This window comes from Mustela nigripes, chromosome 3 (assembly GCF_022355385.1).
Source record: "Mustela nigripes isolate SB6536 chromosome 3, MUSNIG.SB6536, whole genome shotgun sequence".
Taxonomy (NCBI): Eukaryota; Metazoa; Chordata; class Mammalia; order Carnivora; family Mustelidae; genus Mustela; species Mustela nigripes.
The window spans coordinates 93327433-93345415 of record NC_081559.1 but is presented as its reverse complement, the minus strand read 5'-3'; the positions used below and the strand labels follow the sequence as shown (position 1 = coordinate 93345415).

The window sequence follows — 17983 nt, the reverse complement described above, 5'->3', positions numbered from 1 at the left end:
GAAGACTTATGTCGGTGGGGAAAGACCCCCACACCCCCGGTACGATCTAACTGTAGACGCAGGAGGGAGGGTAGAGGAGATGAAATGCCATTACTTGTGGGGCAATCCACACACATTTCAGATCACATACTTTGTAAGGCTCTTTTTGGATGTCCCATACATCATGAACTTTGACTTCCAAATCACCCACCATGCCCTCCTCTAAGAGAGGGAGCTGCCTGGCCATCCCCTCTGCTGCCTCAGCTGTCAGGCCTGGCCTGTGCCCCATCTCTACCATACGCATAGCCTGGGGTGGGGCCTGGCACAAGCATGCCCAGGCCACAGTAGATGACGATTATCACCTGCCATAAAAAGGTGAGTGAGAGCAATCACATGTTCTTGCTCAGGAACCTGGGCTTCTAAACATGAGGAAGATTTACTGGGGTCTGCGGAGGCAGAGAGCGGGACAGAGCCAGGCCAAAGCTGTGTGTAAGTGGTTTCACTTATTTGTGGGACATAAGGAATAACATGGAGGACATTAGGAGAAGGAGGGAAAAATGAAGAGGGGGCCTGGCGATTCACAGACCTGTGCTGCTGGGGCTAACAATACATTATATGTTAATAAAAAAAATTTTAAAAGAAATTTTAAAAAAATGAAGAGGGGGAATCAGAGGGGGAGACAAACCATGAGAGACTGTGGACTCTGAGAAACAAACTGGGTTTTAGAGGGGAGGGGGCGGAGGGATGGGTCGGCCCAGTGATGGGTATTAAGGAGGGCACGGATTACAATGAGCATTGAGTGTTTTACACAAACAATGAATCATGAATCATGGAACGCTACATCAAAAACTAATGATGTACTGTATGGTGACTACCATAACATAATAATAAAAAAGAAAAAAGACTCGCTTTTAGCCTTCTGGGGGAAAAAAAGCCACACATAAAATGAGATTATGAAGGAACAGAAAATGCAAATACATTGGCAGACAGAAAAGAACTATGTGGGTCACACAGTGAATCGAGTGCCAGAGAAGCGTTCCCTAGCCTGCTTGTTCTTTGGGTTTCTCAGGTCCAGCCCCTGTGTCTCTGACAGTGACTTGCCTCACCCAACCCTTCCCTGCAGGTAACTTGCGTTGGTCTCTTTATCCTTCCTGCCCAACAAGGCAGTCTGTCCCACTGACTGCAGACCCATGGCCTGACACACTGGAAGAGACCTTCTGGGAGGCTTCCCTGGCCCTCCCTGTTTTGCAAATGGGAGAGGCAGAGAACTTGGCCCTGGCCAGCGGGTCTCCTGACTCCAATCCCAGTTCCCTGCTTCTTTGTCTCCAGGCCGCATGCTTTCTTGATCGCTCCTTGCATGTCAGACATATCATCAAGTTGGACGGCTGGGCTCATGCTTTTCATATCCATCTCCTCCCCTTCCTTTTGTTTTGTGTATTGCCAGACACTGAGTAGGTGCACCGTAAAAACTTATTAAATCGAATTGGGAGATACTCGAGGTTCAAGTCGGTGGTGGAGGTGGCCATTGGTCAGAGCTCCCCTGACTGAGGAGTAGCTGGGCATTTTGGGTAAGTTTGAGCCCGCCCCCCTTGGCTCCTCTGAGTTCACTAGGCTTTCAGGTTGGAGGAGCCTCTTTATACTGTGGATTTGCCACAGCAAACCCAAACAAAGAGGACGGTTTCTTCCGTCTCTAAAGGGTCGGAATCTGTTGCCAGCAGCTGTATCTCCAAGAGAGAGCAGGTGCAGAGAACATGTGCACATCTGACTGGACTGGACATCCGCTGGGCAAAAATGGACATGGTGCATTTACTGGTAGTTTGGATTCTCTGAATCGTTTTTTTCAACAGCATAACCAGGATCTGACTTGAGCGGAGTAGGAGGGATGTTCCCTCCTACTCGTTTTGAATAGTTCAAAATGAAGTTGTGTAAGTCTTCATTCTTTAGCAAGTATTCATCGAGTGCCTGTTCTCTACTAGGCATTATTTGAGATGCTGGGAATATGGCAGGAGTCCAGACCTACAAAAATTTTTGCTTTCCTGGAGCTTACGTCTGTTGGCTTTGTGACGTCAGTTAGAGGAAATGGGGCAGGTCTTAGGCTGTCAGGGCTGCAAAAACACTACACCAGACTGTGTGTTTACAGGATGTAATTTTATAGTCTCACAGTCACGGAGGTTAGAAATCTGTGAGCAAGGTGTCTGCAGGGCTGTTCCCTTCTGAGGCCTCTTTTTTTGGCTTAGAAATGGCCATAGTCTGTCCTGGTGCCATCATGTTGTCTTTTCTCTGCTGTGTCTCATTCAGATTGCCTCTTCTCATAGAGACATCAGTCATATTGGGATATGGCCCGCCTTGGTGAGTCTGTGTTCAACCTAATTAGCTCTTTAAAGACACCGTCTGCAAATGAAGTCACATTCTGAGTGAGTCACATTTCATCATATAAACTATGGGAGGGACACGATTCAGCTCATAACATAACATAAGTAAAAAAGTGATATTGATGCACGATGACTCATTATAGTTAAACCATAAAGATTTGGTGTTGCTTTTCCAAATTGGGGAAGAGTTGCTTGTCCATGCCTGATGGGGGCAGCCAGTGAGACTTGGAGGGAAGACTGGCTTCAGACAACACAGTGATCTGGGTCATGCACTTTTTCTTCAGTGAAACCACCCAGGCTGCCCAAGAGGAGAACCACTGACCTGGACTGAACTAATATGAGAGTCTAAACAACTGAGAAAGAAGCCCAGACCTTTCGTAGGTATACATTTTTAGCATAGCTTGCTAGAAATAAGTGAGTCTGTTTTCATAAATGATGACTCAGGGAAAGGCTGCAATCTTTCCACGCGAGAGCATTAAAGCTGTTTGTTTTCCCCCTTAATCACCTCCTATTTTCCTAATGGGACTGGAGTCTGTATGGTTCCTGCTGTTTTATATACTTTGTTGCCGTGTGGCCGTTGGTTTCTCTTTTCCTTTATGCTTTTGTGGTTTTACTGAACAAACGACCTTCTGTGTCATAATGAGTTCCTGGATCTGGGCATGCTGAGTATAAATCTGCCAAATCTGGAACTGCTCTGGAAGATTCAGTCTGGCTTTTGACATAAGAAAAAGGTGCTGAAATTGTTGGTCAAGCACACAGGAGGAGGGCTCAGTCCTCTGGGGGCTTTGATGCAACAGATGCTGAGCCTAAGCAGTGGTGTCTGGGCTTGGTCCGTCTGTCAAATCGGAGAAACCATCCCATCTGCCAGTCTGACAATGGGGACTTCTCTCAGGGGCACTCGGGGACTGATTTGTTACGGAAGAGCTTTGCAAGCCACTGAGTCCCAAGGAGAGTTGGTAGAGCAATACGAAGGGTGCAGAATCAAAGTCAGGGTTGTGTTTTTTTTCACCCGCAGAGCAGCCCATTGAAAAATGAAGTATTCAGATAAATAGGGGAAGAAGTTGGAGTGATTCAAGGCACGGGTAGGAAGAGAAGTTGTTTTTATAGTTATTTATTTATTTATTTATTTATTTTGAGTAGGCTCCATGCCCAAGCTGGGGCTTGAACTCCCGACCCTGAGATTAAGAGTTGCACGCTTTACCAACCGAGCCAGCCAGATGCCTGGGTGGAGAAGTTGTTGTGATTTCTTTGCTCTTCTTTTTTATTGCCCTGAAAAAAACCTGTAGGAATTTCTGTTTTCATTGATGCATTCCCTCATTCTGTGTTTATTAATTTACTGAACATTTGTTGTGTAACAGGGGCTGGGGTATAATATGATTCCCTCCTTCAAAAAGCCTCTGTGAGGGAGGTGATGTCGCCAAGATGGTGGAGTAGGAGACCCCGTCCTCCACCCGTTCACAAAGTTCCACAATTAGACTGCTATCCATGAACAGAAATAGCCTGTGCACACTCTGCAGTCCACTTAGGAAACCAGCAGCACAACACTTGAGAACAAAACACTTGAGAAGAACCAAACAGAAAGGGAAGGAAGAATAGCCTCATTTTGCCTGCACCATCTTAACCCCCCGGGGCAGAATCCACTCCGTGCCATGAGAGAATCCCCACCCAGAAATAACTCCCCTCGCTGGAAAAGGGAGAGCAGGGTGTGTGACCAGCTTCCCCAGGCTTCTAGGGCACTGGCCACGGGATTCACTTTGGTTTCATTCCACGCAGAAATCAGCAGACCTGAGATGTGTAGAGACAGCTGGGAACAAGGAAAAGGAGCTAAGGCTGCCAATATCAGCCCCACAGCCCGAGAGACGGTGGTGCCCAGTGACCTGCTCTGTAGAGGACCCCAACAGCTTTCACTACTAAAGAAACCAACAGATTCCCTGCAGATTTACTGGCTTCCACCCCACAGGTATTTGTGTTTGCTAAAGTCAGCTGCTGAGTCCCTTCCAGTTCTCTACCTCTCCCCCCAGCCTCCCGTCCTCCAGAGCCTGGCATCTGTACCAGCAGTCAGCTTTAGCCTCTGTGTTGCCCATGTGGACAATGACAGCCTAGACCCCCATGGCTGACCTGTCTGTGTGTGTGTCCTTGGGGCTACACCTCCAGCTCTGCACCTGCATGCTACAGGCTGGACTGCCTTTATTGTTGTGTGTGAGCCTGTGACGAGACCATGCAGCCAAGAAAGCATGCTGACAGCCGAGGCCCCGGTAGCAGGTGCGTGCCCAGATGCAGCCCCATCTCCTGTTACTGGCCTGCACTGTGGGGCTTACCTGTAGCTAGTCGCCTCAGCTGTGCACTTGCATACCTCCTGTCTAACTCCTGGTACTGGTTTCCATTGCTGTGTGCCTGCGGTGGAACCGGACAGCCATAGGAGCAGAGCCAGTGCCACCCAGCTCCTTGTCAGCCTAAAACAGATCCTGACTCCTGTCACTGGCCTGCCCTACTGGGTTCCCCTGCAGCTAACCTCTTTTAGCTGTACACCTGTGCACAGCTGGCCTGATCTTCGTCACCACCCTTCATTGCTGTGCCCATGCCCATGGTGAGAACCTCTAGCCACAGGAGTACATGCTGACAGACAGGGTCCTCGCAGCTGCTAGTGTGCCCACAGTGGACCCCAGTCCTTGCTGCTGGCCATGGCCCTGACCATGATGTGTGTGTGTTTCTGACCCTTGACATTAGGTAGGCACCTGCAGCTGGCTCCCACAGGTGAGTGTGCATACATTAGCATGCACAGCCACTGTCTCTGCCAGCCCTGGTCCCTACTTGCCGGACCTGGAGGCACTGACAAGGTCCCAGTAGCTATTGTAGCCACTGTGGACCCCCACACCACGTGCCAAACAACACATGTTTGTCAGTGTTGTGGATCCTAGTGACCCTAACCGACAACACAGCAGACTTATCTAGACCCAGAGATGCCACGTGCCCATCGGAAACGTTTTAGGATAGAAAATCAACATACAAAAATCAGTAGGATTTCTATACACTAATAATGAACTGTCTGAAAAAGAAACTAAAAATCCCGTTTATAATAGATCAAAAACAATAAAATCCTTAGGAATAAAATGACCAAGGAAGTAAATGATCTGTATCATGAAAACTATAAGACATTGATGAAAGAAATTGAAGACAAAAATAAAGGGAAGGTTATTCCAGATTCACAGTTTGAAAGACTTAATAATAAAATGCTCATACTATCCAAAACCATCTATAGAATCTGTGAAATCTCTATGAAATTTCCAATAGCATTTTTCTAATAAATAGAAAAATGATCCCAAAATTTATATGGAACACAGAAGAATCTGAAGAGCCAAAGCAATCTTGAGAAAGAAGAAAGTGGGAGGTATCACACTTCCTGATTCCAATCTATATTACAAAGCTGTAGGAATCAACACAGTAAGGTGCTGACATAAAAACAGAGACTGAAGGAAAGAATCGAGAGTCTAGAAATAGAGCCACACATATCTGGTCATCTAATCCAGGACAAGAAGGAGCCAAAAGTACTCAATGGGGGAATGATAGTCTTTTCAATAAATGTGTGTGAAGCTGAATATTAACATTCAAAAGAATGAAATTAGGCCTTTGTCTTATGTCACCCATAAATATTAACTCAAAATGGGTCAAGGACTTAAATATAAGACCTGAAACTTGTGTAACTCCTTGAAGAATACATAGGGAAAAAGCTTTGTAACATTGTCCTTGGGCAATGATTCTTTTGTGTACGTGTAATAGCAAAAGCATAAGCAACCAAAGCAAAAATCAGTAGAGACTATAGCAAATGCAGTAGCATAGCACAGGGAGCAATCAGCAAAATGAAAAGGCACCGATGGGTGTGGGAGAGGATATTCACAAACCATATATCTGATAAGGGGTTAATATCGCAAATATATAAAGAACTCATACAATTTAATAGCAAACAAAAGGTGCTCAATGTCACTCATCATCAGGGAAATGCAAATCAAACCCACAATGAACTGTCACCTCATGCCTGTTAGAATGGCTATTCTAACAAGAGATAAATTATTCTGAGGATGTTGACAGAAGGAAACCCTTGCACACTATTGGTGGGAATGTAAATTGGTGTAGCCACTATGGAAAACAGTACGGAGGTTCCTCAAAAAATAAAAACAGAGCTATAGTTTGGTCTCACAATCCCAATTCTGAATGTACATCCAAAGGAAAATCGAGAAGAGATATCTGTTCTCCCATGTTCATGTTCAGTGCATCATTATTCACAATAGCCAAGACGTGGAAACAATTGCCTATTGACAGAGGAGTGGATAAAGAACACGAGAGATTAAAAGAAAAAAGGAATAAAAAAAGAAAATGAGATATATATGTATATATGCACACATATACATTTATATATCTGAAATGTGATATACACATATACACACAATGGAATATTATTTGGCCACAAAAAAGAAGGAAATCCCTGTCATTTGTGATAATGGGAATAGACCTTGAGGATATTATGCACAGTGAAATAAGACAAGGAAAAAGAAAAACTTTATGATCCCACATATATGTAAAATCTAAAAATGTTGATCTCATAGAAACAGAGAGTAGGTTGATGGTTGTCAGGGACTGGAGGGTGGGGGGTCACTGGGAGATGTTGGTCAAAAGGTACAAACTAGGATGAACATATTTCAGGGATCTAATGTGCAACAGGCAACTACGGTTAACCCGTACTATACTGTATACCTGAAAGTTGGTATGAGAGTAAAAGTTAGATTTTATCAAACCACCACCACAATAAAATAGTAATTATGTGAGGTGAAGGATGTATTAAAAAACTTACTGGGGTAAACCTTTCTAACGTAGAAGGATATCAAGTAATTGCAATGTACATCTTAACACGGTGTACATGTCAGATATCTCAATACAGTTAGAAAAAAAATTTTTTTTAATTATGTAACAACCCCAAAAAGCCTGTTCTAGTCTAGGATAAAGAAGTAGACCCTAAGGAAGGATTAGGTTTACAAGGATTTTATTAGAGGAAATACCTCACTTTCTCAGGTACCACACTGAGCATTTTTTTTTACTCCTGTTTCTTACTCAGAAGTCCCCACAGTGAGCCATGACGTCCTTTCATTCTGTGTCAGCTAATCTCTTATAACCGTTCCTTGAATTCTCCAAGTTCAAGGCTCTTCTCTCTTGCCTCAGTGGTTCAGTAGCTTCATAACTGGTTTCCCCACCTCTGATACCTTGCCTCCCACTTACTATTGAGTACCTGGGGTCCCAACACTCAGCCATCCTTGATTTGTTCTCTTTTCTCCTGCGATCCTGTTAGTCTCTAGGCTTTGCAGATTTACCCCAAATATGATAAACACCTGCCTTTTCATGTGTGATAAATCTGTTCCTTATCACTTCGTGCTCCGTTTCGCTTGGGAGAATTTTGTCTGGTCTCTTTGGCATTCCATCTTCATAGAAGTGGTTTAGAGTGGGTGTGTGCTGGGCCAGCTGTAGAACAAAGAACACAGACAAAGCCCTCGAGGACCAAGGAACGTGTCTAAATTTCAGCGAGCATAGTTAGGGCTTCACTATTAAAAAGTGGTTTTCATAAATGTTTTTGTCTTATTGCAAAAACAATACATCTTTGGTGCAGAAAAAATTTAAAATATCAACAGGAGAAAAAGAAGAAAATAAAAATGATGGGTAATGCCAGCATGCATATGTTTTGGTGTATCTCTCATTTATATATAATATGTATAATATACATAAATATATATGTACATGCATATGTATATGTATATTTTAGTAGGCTTGGATGTGTCCTATGCGTTTGTGCGCGTTCTACAAGTTAGGGTTGCATTTAGTTTAAAGTGACAGAAAGTCCAACCACAGTGTCTTAAATGAATGGGTGTTTATTTGTCTCACCTAGCATGAGGTCTTTAGAGAGGGGATAATTGCCAGGTTCAGTGGCTCATGGAGTCAGTGCTGGATTCTCAGCAATTCCCTTGACCACTTGTTTAAGACCTAATAATGGTTAAATGGCTGCAGTTCTAGCCATTTCCACTGCATTTACTGTGGGGAGAAGGTGGAAGGCAAAAGACAGCACCTGTAGACGTTTGGCCGTGTTTCGCCGGCCTGCACTGTGTCGCCGACCGCTCCTAGCTATAGGGGGACTGCGAAGATGAACGTTTAGCTTTTATGCCTTTACCGAAGGGCCGGCAAACAGGCGAACGGGAGAGGCCCGGAACTGGTGTTGGGTGGATTGAACTTCACTGTCTACCGCAGAGATGATGATGAGTTGCGTCTAGTTGTCTGTAGTTAGGATGGCTTTCTTAGGATAATTTCTAGACATAAAAAAAATCTGTGGCTCAAAGATTACAACCTGAAAAAAATGTTTAAAGAATTACTTCTCAACTATGTTGATAGCAACAAGGATACATGGCTTTTATTATGTGTCAAACAAAGGTGACTTCCGGGCATAATCCAAAGTAGCTTCATTTTGTCCCTCATTGCCCCTTTAAACTTTATCGGGTAGGGGCAGGGGGATGAATCTCCCTTGCCTCTGATGAACATTTGGACAGGTTGCTGGCTTCTCAGCTCACTCTCAGGCAGCAGACAATCCAATGGTTATGTTAGTTGCAAACACATTCCAGAAATTAGGGCTATCTAGACCCCCAAATTAATCAAATCTCTGAATTTAATTAATATGGGAATGTGTGCTTCCCACAGCCGGACTCTCACTGTGGCTGAGCCCTTGCCAGAGCAGAGGCAAAGCCTCCTTCTTTTGTCTGCTCTTCTGTCTGTATCTTCTAACTGCTGTCACTGACCTCAGGTGTGCCAGGAAGGGCAGGGGAGGGGAGGAAGGGCAGGAGAGCTCTTCCTTGAACTGCTGTGTGTGCCACAGTCCCAGGCCTGGCAGGTATTCTTAGCTGACTCTTCTCACGGGTGCTCTAGGGAGTTGCCTGGGAATGCCTTCTCCAGAAAGCCCCACTACAGCTCACCTGATACAGACTATGTCACTTCTCCCCTTTTGTGCTGCTCTCATTCTGGTTTTGTGATGTTTCTCCACATTTCATCTTGCTCTTGGAGGGCTCACCCTCTCCCAGGCTTTAAGAGGGACCCAGCCTGGCTTTCCCTTGTGGTCCACGTCCCGTTTGTGTGAACCCTGGGGGTGCAGGCCGGTCCCAGCTGTATGCTGTCTGCCACTGCCACATGCTGCCCAGAGTTCTGTGCAGCACACAGTGTACCCCGAGGCCTGGGACAGTCTTCACTGTCCTTGTGTGGCCCCGTGGAAGCTCCCTTCCCAGGCTTGAGGTGGCAGAAAGCACTTTCTGTTCCCTTCACATGCAGCGTAGAGTGGGACTCAAAGTATCTTAATAGTTCTCTTGAAAATACTCACTTCACAGACTCCCCCCACCCCCCTTCTCTCAAAATTTTATCTTCCCAAAGCAGATAAAGGCCCCTGGGTGGGGAGCTCAAGAGTCATGAAACTGGTTCCTTGGCATTTCCTAATAAATTCTGCATTGGAGCCTTGTCTTCCTCTGTTTGGGCTGCCCCCCCCCCACCCCGGAATATCATAGATTGAATGGTGTGTGGACAGCACAGATTTATGTGTCACTGTTCTGAAGGATGGGAAGTCCCACAGTCGAGGTGCCGGCAGATTTAGTATCTGGTGAGGAAGGCCTGCATTCTAGTTTATAGATGGCTGTCTTCTTTATGTGTTGTCCGTGGTGGAAGGGACATGGGAGGTCTCTGGGGTCTCTTTTATAAGGAAGCTAATCTCTTGTATGGGGGCTCCGCTCTCACGACCTAATCACTTCTCCAAGACCCCACTTCCAAACATCGTAGGATTATGGGTTAGGATATCAATATATGAGTTAGAGGGGGACACACACGTTGTCTGTAGCAGGGCTCTCCCACATTCACTGTGCTGAGGTCTGTGCTATCCGAGTCCCAGCTGGAACAGGCAGGAAGAATTCCAGGGGAGCAACAGATGAATGCAAGGCTGGGCAGCTGGTGAACCTCTCGCTAAGGGTTCCCTAAAGTTGAGACAGCGGAGGTTCTTGCTCTTTCTGGAACTGAAAAAATAGAAAGCCAGCAATTGTCCTGGTAGTCATTAAGAAGGTGTCACGATTTACGTAATCCAAATGGCTGGGAGAGCTGAGAACTGGGGAGTACAGGAGGTTAGGCAAATCGGTGTTGAGGAGGATAATGCTGGGAGCTGTCACTGGCTATTGAAACTTCACAGGGAAGGCCTTATGGAAGAGGCAGCTGGAATTGTTATGTTCACTCAGAGAATAGAGCATGATAGCTTCTCACACTTAAGGCTGTCCAAAATGTAAATGCAGTGGCTGCCCGGGGTGGCTCCTGCTAGAGGGGGTGTGGAACGCCTAGTGGCAGGTCTCTGCATCATAGAGATGTGATCTGGCCATGCGATCAGTGACCCTGGTGGAATTTGGAGAACTTGCTTCATAGGGGATGGAAATGCTGCCTGCAGGACTCTGTGGCTGACTTTGTGCTGGGGACCCTGGGGGAAGGACAGTCTTTGTGGTGGGGGGCTGAAATCGACTCTGTATGGTAACTCATGTCCTGTTCCCTTTCTAGAAATCCTGTCCTGTTCTCCCTCCATCCATGCAGCCTCTCCATCTTCAGAGCCTAGGCTCTGACCCCTTCCTCCACAAAGTCTTCCCAGTCACGTGCCCGGAAGCCATCTCTCCTTGAGGTCGTGCAGCAGCGTTCCTTCCTCACATTGTGGCCATGGACCCTGTGTGAGGGGATCTCTGCTAAGCCGTTTAGGAAGAGCTGACAATGCCCACATGAAAGGCAGGAGCCCAGGGCTGTCTCCTGAGATACACATTGTTAAGAAGCCTCCATGGGGCCAGGACCCTCTGCTATGGAATTTATCCTTGTTCGGTAATGGAGCCCAGTCTACTTTAGCTGGAAGACTACTGATCTTTCTTTTCAGTTCTTTGCCTTCAACAGAGGTTAACTGAACACTATCTGTGTGCCAGGCCCATGACTAGACCCCAGAACACTTAGGAAGAGTCCAGTTTTCAGGGAAGCCTGGCTCATGTGTAGATGTAACCAGGGGGAGATTTCCATTCACTCTGTTCTAAAAGGCACTTTCTGGCAAGAGGAGTGCTCAGAGGCTCAAGTGGGACCGCTCTTCCCCAGGGGGTGGCTGTGGCAAGGAGAGTCTGTCAGCTGAAGCAAGAGAAGGCAGAGAAGGCAGGAAGCCTTGGGAATGGGTAGCAGACCAGGGAGGGCGTGAAAGTAGAGATTTTTGGCACTGGGAAGCTTTGAAGAGAAAGGCGGATGTGCAGAGAGGATTTTTACGAGCCTTTTCTGTGGATAGTGCATTGTAATTCTTACCTCCCCTCCCAGCAGTGTCCTTTAAGGAAAACATGGCAGATATGGAGAATGGCGAGGACTTGGTATGGCTGGGCTCAGAGTCCTTCAGGGCAGCTCTGGCATTACGGCTGAGGTTAAGCAGGTGGTCTGGGTAGCAGGTGACCACATCACAACCTGTGCTTCTCCCATTACCCTTTGCTTAGAATGTACTTTTAGCAAAATGTCTGCATCCCCAGTAATTTTATTTCACTCTTTAATCTTTTTAATATATTCCATTAGCTGATATTATTTACCCTTTTGCTTTTTTAGCTGCAGTTTTGATTGTAGCACTATTCTTTTATGATGTAATCTTACGGTTTATCTTGGCTGTCTTTTATCGTTCTCACATTTTAAGTTCGTGTGGTTAAACGCTTCAAATTTATTTCCCAGCATTTTTCAATTTTGCTGGTATTCACGTTAGCATGTTTTAAGGTAATGTTTACTTACGGCTTTTACTTTTTCACTTTTCCAAAAACTGTTTTTGTCCTTTTGGCTTATTTCATCTTACTTCTGTCATTGAGAACCGTGCTGATGTCTGGCCTCATGTCAGACCTGCCTGTTCATTTTCCTGCAGTCTGTGGGCAGAGCAGGTGGCCCTAAATCTTTGCAGAGAGAGTGACTGAATGCATGATTCATTCATGTCTAGTCAGTCGCCAGGGTCTGGCCATTGTACCTCCTGAACATTTGAAATCCTGCCCTTCATCCTCCCTGCCCCTGTGTTGGTGCAGACCACCACCATCTCGCACTGGGTCCCCACACAGCCCCCTAATGGCCTCCTGTCCCCTCTTCCCTTCTCTCCAATCTGTTCAGCACCCTGCAGAGCTGTGGTATTTTTAAAATGTAGAAAAAAATACACAAACATACTCCCATTTATTTTTGGCTAATGAGTTAGGATATATAACATTTTTTTAAAAAAATTCGCAAGAATAGACACGCTTTTGATTTTTAAAAGATTCATGTTAGTTTAAAAAATATTTCCATTCTGGAAAATTTCAAATCTAGATGAAATGAGGGAGAAGAGTATAAGGAACCCTCACGTCCGTCCGTATCTCCTCACTTCAACCACTGTCAAACATTCACCATTGTCTCATCAACCCCCGCCTTTCTGTTTTTGTTTTCGTATTTTGTTTGAGTGCCACGCTTTTATATTTTTGTCAGTGTGGTTATTCTTAAACACAAATGTGGACTTGGCACTGGCCTCCCTAAACCCTTTCCGTGTCGCTTGAGATCGGCAGGATCAGGTGCAAATACCACAATGTATAGCCACTGGCCTGGGCTTATCAGCGGGCTCCTCTGTTTTCCCTCATCGCTTCCTGCTCCAAGATGGGCCCTATGGAAGCCCTTGCTTTCCTCAGCCACCATCCTCCCTCTCTGCCAGCAGGCCAGTCCACCTGCATGGGGAATCTAATTTCTCCCATCCTATCCCACACCCTGTATGGCTCCAGTTTTCTTGTATGTCAGATCCAGGCTTCAAGGTCCTGAGCTCCAGGAAGCCATCCTGACTCTCCTTCTCTGCCTCTTCTCCCTGTTGCTTTTTCCTCCTGCTGTAGAATTAATTACACTTTTATAATTGCCTGTTTACATATTTATTTCCCTCCTAGTCTCGGAGCTCCTTGAGGGTAGGAGTTTATCCCCTCCCCCTCACTTTTCATTATGGGAAATAATGAAAGAAGACATACACATTTGATCTTGTCTTTGGGGATGTTCTGGCTGCCGGGGATTGGGATGCTCTGGACGCCTCTGTTACCCATTCACGGCGCATGTCACCATTTATGGTCATACACATGTCACTATGCATCATGCTCAGCTCAGCCTGGGACAACTTTGGTGAATGGAAAGGACAAGCCAAAGCATCAGTGGACCCACCCTCTCTGCTTTCCTGCCAGATCAGGGACTTTGTAGGTCATGAGAATCTGCACAGCAGCCAAAACATAGATCTGTTCTATGCCAATGCCCCATCCTTGCCCGGGGATGCGGGGACCGGGGACCGGGGGCATAGCGGGGTGTGCCTATGCTGGCGGTGATGGGCTCTTCATATAAATGGCCAAGGCTGCATTTTGGAAGTTAGTCAGCAAGCCCGACAATCAGCTCTCAGGTCTCCATGGGATTGCTTTTTGTTAGAGGCATAAACATTGGACTGCATGCCTATTGGGCCTTTGTGTAAGAATGGAGCGTGTTTCTTCAGAGGGCTGTATCTTATCCATTCGCCTTGCACACATTTATATCTGGATGGATTAGGTGAGCTCAGTGAATGGTCTCTCTGCTTCTCAAAGATAGGGCAGAGTTTTACACCCACACGTAATCTCTTTCTGAGAATATTGTCCAAAAACTGGGTCATCTATTGTAAAGAAAATAAGGTAGTAATTAAATTTAACTGGAAGTTATGGTATTGGTGGTTTCATTTTAGAGGGAGTGCGCCTCCCTAATTACTTTATTGCTACAATTACACGGCTGTGGTTTTTTTTTTTTTTTCCTTTTTCCTACAAGAAGTGATGGTAGGTTGTATTTAATGTTAGATGATGATTTGGGGGCTTGAATTTTTAAACTGGCAGAGTCTCCCCTTCAAGGGCAAGTTCTGTTTCCTTGTGCCCCTTCCGGGTCCACCTGACAGAAGCCAGTTCCCTGCACGGTTATCTGGCTCTACCACCCAAGGATAGCTTTTGGCACAAAAGACAGACAGATGAGACCAGGCTAAGAAAAAAAGCAACAGTCTGGGGTGGATTCTTTTCATGTACACAGTCACAGCTGGATGGGATATAAGTGATCCACTGTCTCCCCACTTTTTATTTTCTGGGTTGGAAAGGGTACGGAGAAGCAAGGCCTGTGGAAGTCCAACTTGTCACCTTTCCATAGGGGAGCCTGAGGTCAGGGAAGCTGGGGACAGTGAGACTCCCGCTGGGACTGGGTGCCCAGGAAATGCTCTGTGAGCGCATGCTGAGCGACAGGGTTGGAACAGCTTGGCTGCATGCTCCGTCTGTGGATTATATGGCCTTCTCACATTTCTTCTCGACTTGAGATCCATTTAGATCACTCAGAGTGACCAACCATCCATTTAGATCCCCTGGGCAGCAGTCCCAAAGTGATTGTGGATTACCACTGGCTTTGCACCTGCCTTTTACTTAGATGTCTTTAACCAGAGCCCCCTGCCTCCCCCCACCTCAGCCCTCCTCATTCCTTACCCCTCCATCTTCCTCCCTCATGCCTCCCCCCTCTCTCCTCCCTCTCCCTTTGCTTAACCATTCCAGACAAATCAGCTAAGTAAAGACCATTAAGCTTCCCAGAGGTGCCCGTTCTTGTTTTCTGTGGCTGTTTCACTGAGGGCTACTATCATTAGTGTTTGTGAGGAAAACCTACTCTTAAACCCATAGCTTACTCTGTCTCTTTAAAAAAAAAAAAAAAAAAAGGAAAAGAAAAAAAGAATTTATTTGTTTGGAAGGCTCACAAATACGGTTCATTGACTTTTTCTTAATAAGTATTTTTCATACTGACTAACTCTTCCTTGATGAGGTGTTGCAAGGGACTGGGAAGCCAGCCCAGTGAAGTTGTGGTGTGTCTTTGTGTGGAAGTCGCCGGCTTCGGGTGGGATCCTTGCCAGGGACGATGACACCGGGGCTGTGCTTCAAAGCCCCATCGTGGCGTGGTACATGGGAGGTTGTGGTAAAGCCGGACAATTTTTACAAGTAAGGAAAAAAAATCATAAACAGCAAAATAATAGCTCAGCTCTAGAGATTCCTTAAAGAGCAAAAAAAGATCCCACAGAGCACATTTTAGCTGGTTAATAAGGAAGCCAGATACAATGGGTCCGTATATAACCTGCTCCCACGTTCTATCAATATATAATTACCACATATTTTCCAATCTGCCCCTGAGAGATGTGGCAGGTAAAATAGATTGAGAAGAAAATAATGGTGCTTGCTGCACAGTATATTAGATTGCTACCTGTTCATACTGGAGCAGGTTTCTCGCAGGATGATTGGAAAGCCCAGGACACTCTCAGTACAGACCAAGTGACTGTTTAAGCTCTTTGTTCTTTTAAATACCTCTGTGCACAAGGGTCTGCGTAGCATGAAGAACATGTACGTTTACTAAGACTCCCTGTCTTAGGGGTTAGAGGTCTTACTAAATTCAGCCAGGGGAAACCTGTGGGTTCTGTGGAAAAGGATTTGTCTCCACTTCCCCCGCCCTGCCCCCAGTGCCACAGGCAACATTGTAAGCTTTTTCTCCTCTGTTGGGTTGGTGGGAGCCTTGGGAGGGGCCTTGGGAGGGGCCCTGTGATGCTGGAGTCCTGATCTTTACCACCCACCAGACCAAAACAGATTCCAAGCTGTTTTTCTCATTTTCTTCTTTCCTTAAAGGAAACAAACAAACAAACAAATATGCCTGGGTGGCTCAGTGGTTGGGTGTCTGCCTTTGGCTCTGGTCCTGATCCGAGGGTCCTGGGATCAAGCCCTGTGTCAGGCTCCCTGCTCAGCCAGAAGTCTGCTTCTCCCACTGCCCCTCGCCCCTGCTTGTATACGAATGTGAGTGCTCTATCTCTCGAATAAATATATGAAATCTTAAAGAAAAGAATATTTGGAAAAACGTAAATACACAAAATACAAATACTGTTGTGAGAAGCTCACTTTTTTTCTTGCATATTACCTTTTGGTCTCATAAAAAATAATAGACATATACATCTTTCCTGTTAGAGTACACATACTTTGTGGAATTTTGATCTTTTCCCCCACAGGCTATGTCACATGTTCCCCCTGTTTTTACCCAGATTTAGCACTAGGCATCTTAAATTAAGGCTACCTAACATTTCATCATGATGGTAAGTCAGTATTTAAGTTAACGCAGTTATATCTCATGAGGTGCTTCATTTGTTTGTTTATTCATTTATCAAATTAACACTTATCAGCATTGGAGAGAGAAAAACAGAGTCCTTGCCTTTAAGGAGTCCCCAGGCTAAAGACATGCAAACTAGGGATGATCATTAAAAGAAAACAGTTTTTCTACCCACAATACTTCTGACACCAAATGTGTGGGAGGTTTCTCTACACCAATCAGTTTCCAACTCTCTGGACACCAACTGGGTTTCCTACAAATCAGTTCTGACACCACCTGGAGTTAGCACAGACCCCACAGGTTAAGGGCTCCGTTCCACAAGGCTGCCCCCACTTCGGATGCCAATCTCGAGAAACAGGCCTCCTGCACATCTGACCGACTAGCTGTAAATTGAAGGTTCCCCACACTCCCCTTTTTGGGCTTGATAATTTGCTATCACTGCTCCCAGAACTCAGGGAAACACTTTAGTTACGATTACCAGTTTATTAAAAAGGATACAATTCAGGAACAGACAGATGGAAGAGATGCATCAGGCGAGGTGTGTGGCAGGGAGCTTGGCGGTTGGAGCTGCCAGACCCTGTATGGGCATATCACCTTTCCAGCACCTCACCAACCTGGAAAGCTCTCTGAACCCCGTGGTTTAGAGTTTTTATCGAGGTTCCATTATGGAGGCACAGTTAATTGCATCATGGTCCATTGGTTCCATCTCTAGCCCTACTCCCTCCCACTTCCCCGGGCTGGGACTGAAAGGTCCAGCCCTCTGATCCCTTAGTTGGTTCCTCTGGCAAACTGCTCTCATCTGCCAGGAGACCCCTCGTTAGCATAAACTCAGGGGTGTTTGAAAGCGGCTTATTATGTGTAATAAAGACACTACTCTTACCGCTATCGCTTAGGAAATTTCAAAGGATTTAGCAGTTCTGAGCCAGGAACCAGGACAGAGACCAATCCACTGTTCCTTACTATGTCACAATTCTCGCAGCCTTCCCGGTAGATGGATATACTTGAGGCCAGCGCTGTGTACTCTCTGTTGGCTTGGGTCTGTGGTTGAAAGGGTGGAGGACTTCTCTCACTTGGAGTCCTCAGAGAAGGTCTTAGGGGTGCTTGAGCTGGACCTTGGCAGACAAGTGGGCTTTCAGCACATGCAGTTCAGGGCAGCCTGTGGAGCGTGAACGTGGCTCACTCCAACTAGGATGACTGTGTGCTTTGTTGTCCCGACTGGGACACTCCTGAGAGGGAAGGGGGGACACCAGATACAATCCAACCCGGTTCCTGGCAAATCGGATATGTGGTCATCCTCAGTGGAACCCTCATCAGAACCAAGGTTTGCTAGATCTGGAGGAAGAATAGGGTTCACTTGTAACTGGAAGCTTCAAGGCCACTGCCCTCCCCCTGACTGGTCAGAGCAGCCTGGAATC

At 46.0% G+C, this 17983-nt stretch overlaps 1 pseudogene; it reads left to right on the top strand.

Annotated features, from left to right (window-relative positions):
- Positions 1-327: 327 nt before the first annotated feature.
- LOC132014504 (heterogeneous nuclear ribonucleoprotein A1-like) overlaps positions 328-17983 on the top strand; it is a 189493-nt pseudogene continuing 171837 nt past the window's right edge.